This window comes from Notamacropus eugenii, chromosome 1 (assembly GCF_028372415.1).
Source record: "Notamacropus eugenii isolate mMacEug1 chromosome 1, mMacEug1.pri_v2, whole genome shotgun sequence".
Classification (NCBI taxonomy): Eukaryota; Metazoa; Chordata; class Mammalia; order Diprotodontia; family Macropodidae; genus Notamacropus; species Notamacropus eugenii.
In genome coordinates this window covers 597,757,637-597,766,853 of record NC_092872.1, presented here as the reverse complement: position 1 = coordinate 597,766,853, position 9,217 = coordinate 597,757,637, and the positions used below count along the sequence as shown (strand labels likewise).

Below are 9,217 nucleotides of genomic sequence, written 5' to 3'. Positions count from 1 at the left end.
GAAAGAGCAAAACTTTCTGACTTATGAAGAAATTCCTTCCAAAGGTTCTGCTGACTCAAAATATACTCCCATCTTTTATGACATCACTAGAATCCCTGGGTGAAACTGACTCTCTGTAACTTATAGCCACCAATTACCTCTATTTGGTCTATATGACCTTTATACCTTATTAACATAGAGAGCTGGTTGGTGGTTTTGGTTTTCAATTATATGAAGCTAAATAGGGGGAAAAAAAGGAAAAGGAAAAAAAATTGGTTCCAGTTTGCAGTGATTATCCTATCCATCTGAAAAGGAAAGCTTCTGTATTACTCAAAGAAATCTGAGCTGTGCTTTGGAAATTGGGGTTTTGAATTTTGGAAAGCAATTTGAATTATGCAAATACAATGACTAAGATGCCCATACCCTTGAAAGCAGAGATTCCTTTACTGGCCTTTTGCCCGAAGTAAGTCATTGAAAAGTGGGGAAAAATTCTCCACATACTCTTAAATATTTATTGTGATACTTTTTGTGATAGGAAAAATCAGAAACAAAATAATTGTCCATCAACTGAATGGCAAAAACAAAATCAAACAAAGAAAAAACTGTGGCACATGAATGTAATGTAATATTGGTGTTTTGGAAGAAATGATACATATGATGAATAGAGAAGTATAGAAAGATTTATATGAACTGATAGAGAGTAAAGAAGATCTAAGGAAACAATATCCACAGTAACTATGACAATATAAATGAACAGAACTGAACATCAAAAAACCCTAAGTAATTGTAATGAAATTATAAAGATCAATCAAGACTGGAATGAAGATATATAAAGAGATAATCCCTCAAAATAAAAAAAAAACACTTTTTCATGGAAGTGAAAATGTAACATATTACACATATTTTTGGACTCTTCCAATATATTGATCAGTGATGATGATTTCTTTCTCTCTAAAAAATACTATTTGTTAAATGGACTAGCTCTGTGGCAGAGGAAGAACGGACATATTTGAAATAACTATGATGATGTAAGAAACAAAATCAATACAAAAAACTTATTTTAAAAAAAGAAAGAAAATTAAAGTTCAGAAGTGATCCCTACTCCTCTTCATGCATATATCTAAAAGCAAAGCCTTATCATTGTGATACCAAAATGGAAGGGTATCATATTTAAAGCACAGCTCATATCATCCTCTCCATGGAGCCTTCCTCACTACTTCAATGTTCAGTCATTTCTCCCTTCCCTGAACTCCTAGTGATCTGACAGTATGCACTCCACCATTTAACACTGAGTTTCACGATGCTTCTATTAATGTCTGCTCCACTATAGGTATCTTCAGAACAAGGACTTTATCTGTACCTCTCCTTTGTTAAACAGTACTTATAAAAATGGTACAGTACCTTGCATACACCAGGACTGGGTACAAAGTAGTTTTTCCATAAACACTTGTTGATTAAAATATGTCATATATAAATATAAGTTCTTAGTCATAAATAGCCATGGAAGTTTGAAAGTTAAAAAAAATCTGGATTCAAGTCATGCTTCTTATACTTATTAACTTTGTGAACCTAAACAAGTAACCTCTCTGTGCCTCTCACAACTTCCTAGAACTTATCTAATAAATCTATGACTATGGCTCGTGAAAAGAATTCCCTATACTGATAAAAGTATACATTCTTCAAATGTTCATGTATATATTCATACCTATAAATGTGAACTGGCAAAATAAATACTCAACTTTTAGTTGCCAGATATATATAGATATAGGTATAGAGATATAGATATATGCATCACCAAAATATATTAGGTACCATATAAGACATAACAGAAGAGATTGTATTATGGCTCCTCTTGTATCCCAGCACTTAGCACACTTGGCACATAGTAGATGTGTAATAAATGTTCGTTGATTGATTATTGATTGAAGACAAAAATAAAATACTTGGACAATAAATAGATCTCCTCTTTTACTTGCTACCTCATTCAGTGTTTTTCTTTTCTCTACCAGGAGGGAACATCTGTCAAACAGCTACAGTAAATCAAAGAACAGACCATTTATGCATCAGTACTAACCAATGAATTAAAATCCAAATTGCAAGATATGGATGGTAAAAAGACACAAGGAGTACTAAAACTCTGCCCACATTTTTACTATTTTATAAAGTAGCAAAAAGACAAAAGACTAATATGAAACCTGTAAAAGAAGATTTTTCTAGAGCTTTTTTCTTTTAAGGGACTAGAATCTTTGTGCCTTCTGATATCAAAAAAAGGTCTCCCAAAAATGTTTATTTTAGAAATTATGCCCAATGGAATCTTTGCATTTTATAGTCTATCATGGGGGAATACTTTCTCATGTATCATTTAATCCTTTCTTGGGGTAAAGGATCTCAGATCTCACATATGGTGACATTTCACTTCATGTAGAGAAAAGAAGGTAGGGAAATGTCCTGAGATGGATAAAATTGAAGAAGACCCCAAAGAGATCAAAGAAAAGTATAAAAAAGACCCATACATACAAGAATATTTATAACTCTCCTTTTTTTAATTATAACAAAGATCTGTAAACTAAGGAATATGGCTGAACAAATCAAAGTATATGAATATAATTAAATATTATGACACTGTAAGAAATGATGAAGGAGATCATTTCAGAGAAGCCTAGAAAGACTTGTACAAACTGATGCAAAATAACATGGAAAAAAAAAACCCAGGAAAATAATTTATACAATAACAGCATTGTAACCAAAACAACATGGAAGGATTTAAGAATTCTAATCAATTCAGTCACCGAGCAGGATTTCAGAAGACCAATGACGAAGCATATTATTTGCACCTAGTAACAGATTTCACAGTGCGGAATAAGACGTGCCCAATGTAGAAATGTTTGGTTTTATTATCTGTATTTGTTACAAGGGTTTTGTTTTTCTCTTTTCCTCATTTTTTTCAGGGATGGAAGAGAGAAGGGAGATAGGGATAGGGTTGTCTAAACATTTTTTAAAAGAAAAAGGGATCGGCAGTTGCCGCCAGGGAGTTTTCTCTTTCTTCATCTCTGGTCCCCCACGGCCTCGCAGAATCGTGACCCAGCCGCCGCCGCAGTCCGTAAGGGAGCCGAGCCTGGGACGAGCCCAGCCCGTGGGTCCGTGGGCAAGAGGTTACAGCAGGAATTGATGACCCTAATGATGTCTGGAGACAAAGGAACTTCTGCCTTCCCAGAGTCAGACAATCTCTTCAAGTGGGTTGGGACCATCCATGGGGCAGCTGGGACAGTGCATGAAGACCTAAGGTACAAGCTCCCCCTGGGATTCCCCAGCGGCTGTTCATACAATGCTCCCACGGTGAAATTCATCACACCTTGTTACCATCCTAATGTGGACACCCAAGGCAATATCTGTTTGGACATCCTCAAGGACAAGTGGTCAGCTCTGTAAGATGTCAGGACCATCCTGCTATCTATCCAGAGCCTGCTGGGAGAACCCAACATTGACAGCCCACTGAACATACATGCTGCTGAACTTTGGACAAACCCCACAGCCTTTAAAAAGTACCTGCTGGAAACCTACATGAAGCAGGTCAAGAGCCCTGACCCTGGCTGCCCAGCCCACCTTCCTTCATCTTGTGTGTATGTGTATGTATGTGCCTCTATCTTTTTCCCTTCCTCATAATCTGTCTTCTTCCTCTTCTCTCTTCTATACAAGACTCTATTATAAACTATTTTCCTTTTCTTTTTTTTCTTAAGCTCCAGTCCAGCCCTCAACATTAATGTATAAATAAAAGTTTTGGTTTTGTTTAAAAAAAGAAAGAAAAAGAAAAAAGGATCAATGGAGGATCTTAACACACAAGAAAAAAATGTAAGGAAGAACAGAAGGAATTCCAGAAAAGCAGAAGAGTTTTGAAAGTTACATGAAGGGTTTATGATATACTTGAAAAGAAAAGCAATCAGTAAAAAATAAATATTTACAATTTCATGTATAATCTTCTATTTCTTTCTCACTATGCATGTGGAAATCCTTGTTTTACTTTGATTTTTAACTACAGAATTTTTAAAATATTAAAGAAAAAAATTCAGTGTTCACCACAAAATCAAAATAGAAAAAGGGATCCAATAATTTCCATCCTCTTTCCATTAAATTCTGTACTTAAGCCTTGACTATCATTACAGAGCCATAATTAGGAATTATTGTGCAAGAGTAAGTAATATGAAGCATGATCTCAGTTGATAAGGGATGGGACAGTAATCTGGGAATCAAGAAAGAGTCTATAGGACACTAGTTTGCATGGCAAGGGTGTTTGTATGGCAAGGGTGAAGGACAAGATGGTACAGTGAGCAATTTATACAATGTGATAGCTTCTTTGAATAGTTATTTTTGCTAACGAGGCAAAGTAGACTCTTAACCTCTATCTGCCTCAGTTTCTTTACCTGTACAATGGGGGGTAATAGCACCTACTTTACAGGGCTGCTGTGAGGATCAAATAAAATAATATTTGTAAAGAGCACTTAGCACAGTGCCTGGCATATAGTAAGTAATTAACTATATATTTAGCAGGTATTTAAACATGTATTCCCCTTCCCTAGGAAAGAGATTCTCCCTTAAAATCAGGAAGACAGAAGTTTAAGTACTCTCTTTTATACATACTAAGTGTGTGACCATAAGTTAATCCTGTCCATATTCTGGGAAACTTTCTAAGACTTAGTTAAGAAATAATAACTGTCCATCTGCACTGGTAGAAAGAGTGTTCATCCCCAAATGACATACACACACCAGTGAAATCACAGATCTAGCTCCTCTTCCTCCCCTCCAAAAAAAACCCTAACACCCAAAAGATTAGGTGCTAAGCCTAGTTATTTCAACATTGATAAAGAACTGCTGTCAGCACCATCAAAGCATCAGTTGTCACGCCTTAGTTATAACTCTCCATTAATGTCTAACTAAGTACTAAGAGCTACCCAAGCAAAAAAGAACTGCCATTTCTTTCCAACAGATGCACCAGCTGAGGAATGAAATGAGGTGCTTCAGCAACCTAGAGGTGGAATTACAGATTGCAGAGAGGCCAATTGCAAGTTCCCAGAGATGCCTGTGGGTCCAAACTGAATTTCAGCTTTGTCTGGGCCTTTAAAAGGGGACACATCTTTGCTATTTATTGGGCAAATGGAGATAGCAAACTTTCACACTGATTCAGCCAGATGAAGAAATTGTACGCAATATAAATTCTAATATATTTTATTTTGAAAAATGTTATTTTAATCTATGGTATTACACATGAACTTATGTTCTTTATTGAGGTAGATTTCCCCTTCATTTTTAAAACATATTTTACTCAATTCATGGGAATATTCTTTTCAGTGTTTCCAGTTTTTAGAGTGGGGAAAACTTACTCAATATGCAGCCCATGTATTAGATGAGATTTGATTCTCCACCAAAGGACAGTTTTGGGAAACCTCCCCCTTACCACCACCTCTTTTTGAGTATCAAAATGCAAACATCTCAGTTTGCAAAAGCTTTCACTGTATTTAGGAACTCTTCAAACAGAAAACTCCCCAAACTATTTAGAATCTTCATAATAGACCTCCCACAAATGATAACTTCTTTAAAGTAGAAATCCCCCCCAAAGATGCACAAATCTTCAAAAAAGAATACCCCTCAAATGATTGGAACCTTACAAAATCCCATCTGGATTTGAGTTCTAATAATAAGGGTCAAAACCTTGTCCATACCTAGTAAAAAATACTGTAGGAAAGCACATTTTTTAGTATTTCCAGATGTAGATGGAACATTTTTCTTTTTGAAATACAATGAGAAAACTTTTTCAAGCTATTTTGGAAACAATATATAGGCCAGAACAGGCAAGGAAAGCTATTTGAGAGTGGCCAGGCCAAAGAAATTTTAAGGCAGGTGACTTTGGTGATAGAATGGCAGAACATGAAGGTTTTTTCCCCTCCCCCCTCCAGTCCTATACCTCTCCTTTAAAAAAAAAAAAAAGAAATGTAATTAAAATCTTAAAATTATGATGAAAGCAAGTTATAAAAGGGGGTTTCCAGTTCGGTCTCATTCAAACATGACATGAAAGGAAAGAAGCTGTATCAGAATGACAAGGCAGCTGGAAAAGACATGACCAGCCATAAACAAAAACAAGTTTGCAAAGTTCTGGTCTCCTTGAATGTGCTCGTTCTCTCTGTCTCTCTCTCTCTGTCTCTCTGTCTCTCTGTCTCTCTCTCTCTCTCTTTCTCTCTCTATGTGTCTCTCTCTTCCACATACACACAGACACACACATACACACAGACACACACATACACGAAATGCCTTTTCATTCTTTTTTAGGTATTGCTCCTCTGTGTTTGTTCAATTATAGTGATATTGCTATTACCAAAACTTACAAGAAAACAAAGAATCCATCTCAAGCACCCACTTTCCTGTCTCTGATCTGCTGTTCTAAAATCATTGCATCCAAAAATCATAATGTTTACTATGTGCCAATGCACTGTGCTAAGCAGTAAGAATACAAAGGAAGACAAAATAGTCCCTGCCCTCAGGAAGCTTTTCTTCTAATGGGAATGTAAACCAGGCATATACAAGAAACAGATTGGAGGTAACTTCCAAGGGAACGGTTTTGAGGAGATAAGGGAAAAGTCTCCTGAAAGAGGAATGATTGGAGTGAAGACATGGAGGAAGCCAGGGGAAAAAACCAGGTAGAGATGAGGATTCCGGGCAAGGTGGACAAATAGTTAAAAGACATGAAGAGGCAGAAGAAATATGAAGAGTCATATAAAAGAAGCAGCAAGGTAGAGAGTATAGCTACATTGATACAGAGGGATAAAGGGTAGGGGTAAGGATAAAGTATAAGAAGACTGGAAAAGGTCACGTGGGGGTCAGGGTCGATGATGACAGAGGACTTTAGATATGAATATGGAGTTAATTGGGAGCCACAGGAGTGGACTAGGGTGGTGGCTGCATGAGTGGAGAGAAGAGTATTCATATGAGAGACTTTGCAAAGGCTAAAATGAACAAATAGGGTACGTGAGCAAAGTCAGAATGAGTTATTTGAGCCTGGCTTACTAGAAGGATGGCAGTGTCCTTGGAAATAATAGGGAGGTTGAGAAGAGGGCATGGTTTGGAGGTGGGGGGAGGAGGAGGAATTCTTTTTTTTCTGGTAAATGTTGAGTTTCAGATGCCTACAGAATATCCAGTTGGAGATGTCTAAAATACAGTTTATGTGACCATAGCTTTGGAGAGACTAGGTAAGGTAAGCTATTCAGGGTGTCCCAAAAGTCTTAGTATGGTTTTAAGTTTATTAAAGTTGAAACTGCATTAAGATTTTTGAGACATCCTGTAGAGGTCTGGGAATCATTTGTAGAGAGTTGGTGAATAAACCCTTTGGAGCTGATAATATCATCAACTTTAGAGCAAAAAGAGAAAAAGGCCCAAGACAGAGTCTTAGGGGACATCTACTTTTAGTAGGCGAGATGTGGATAAAGAACCCGCAAAGGAGACTGAAGAATAGTTGGACAGGTAGGAGACAGAAGAGAGTCCTGAAATATGAGACAGACAGACAGACAGACGGAATGGGGAGAGAAAGAGAGAAAGAGATAGGGAGAAAGAGAGACAGAGAGACAGGCAGAGAGACAGAAAGGGGGACAGGGAGAGATAGAAAAATAAAGCAAAGCAGAGAGACACACACAGAGATGAGAATTGAGAAATATCATTAGTAACTGAAACAAACTTGTTTCAGTTGATTGATGAGGTGGAGAAAATTAAGATAAAGGAGTAGCAGTGGTAGTTCAGACAGTCTGCTAGAAAAGAATGGGGAAGGGATAAGGGGTATATGGAGAAGGGTTGATCTTGGCAAGAAGAAGGGCCACACCTTCATCTGAGCCTGGAAAGAAAGAAATTGTGTGCTCCCTCATGGCCTTATTTCTGTTCTGTATTGCCTTCTCTCTGGCATATGTGTACATTGACCTCCAAGAATTTTTATAGGTGTCTGTTACACGTTCACACATAGTTTATATCCACAGTATTCTTCAAATATGTACAAGTATTGAAAATACAAATGCAAAAAAAATTTGCCAGTGTATGACCAAATATTTGAGCTCTCATCACCATGGAAACTTTTTTCCAAAATTCACATTTCACTATCTACATCACCTTCATGAAGTTCTTTGTTTCTTGTTCAGTTGATTGGTGGTTTTTTTTAAGGTTAACACAGGAGATACACACTGTCTCCAACTATCCTGCCATTTCTCATTTCCTTTGACCCCAATGATAGTATCCTTCCATATAGATTTATTTTGCTTTGGAGGTTTTTTGATATTTTTAAAATAAGTGGCAAAATGAAGCTTGGCATGATTCAAACCCTATATCTCAACATTTAGCCTAATATGAGGGTCCCAGTGACATTCTTCCAGAGCTTGTGATTATAATGTAATTATATAAGAACAAAGCTGGCTCTAGAGCTATGAAGAAACAGAGCAAAGTCTTATCATTGTGATTAGAAATCTAACACTACAAAAGCAACATATTTTTGTATTCTAAGACCTCCTCTCTTCTGCCATTATAAAGATGTAAGCAGTTTGAAATAAGGACCATGTCTTTTTCTTTCCATCTTCAACATGCTTGATGCAATTAATGAATGAAAATGAACTGAATGAGTGAATACATGAGGAAACATTTATTACATGTTCACTATGGGTCAAGAAATGTACAAATGCTGGAGATTTAAATAAATAGGGAGTCAGCCTCCGCAATCAAGGAGCTCAAGGGCCAGAGGTCTTTCAGGTATGTCATTGTGTCAAATAGCATCGATAGGGAAGTCTAGGAAAGGAAAGAGTTTGAGGGAGTGGGTTGGAGGGGATCACCCACCACTATCAGGAAGCAAGGGCATAGGCCTAAGAATTGAAGCAAAGCTAGCACTTTGGATTCCTTCTTTCAGGGGTAAAGATGGGACATCAGCATCTATCTAAAAGGGGTAAACTGAAATTTGTAGGAAGTTTAGGGAAAAGGAATCCCTACAATCCTTACACAAGCTGGATCCTACAGTCCCAAGATAAGATCTAGGCAACTATAGTTAGTCCCATCATCTTTTGAATAGCAAACTCCCAGAGTACTGTGGATAAAATATCATTGAGCTTAAAGTCAAGAAGGCCTGAATTCATATTCTGTCTCTCATATTTACAGAACACCTACCATTTCCTCATGATTCTCTGCCTTGAATCCTGCTCTCCTGATTTGAGAGTCCCACCAGAAT

The 9,217-nt window shown here is 37.0% G+C and overlaps 1 pseudogene; it reads left to right on the top strand.

Annotated features, from left to right (window-relative positions):
• The first annotated feature begins 392 nt into the window (after positions 1-392).
• On the top strand, positions 393-3,740 carry LOC140519143 (ubiquitin-conjugating enzyme E2 C-like; annotated as a pseudogene).
• The last annotated feature ends 5,477 nt before the right edge of the window (positions 3,741-9,217 follow it).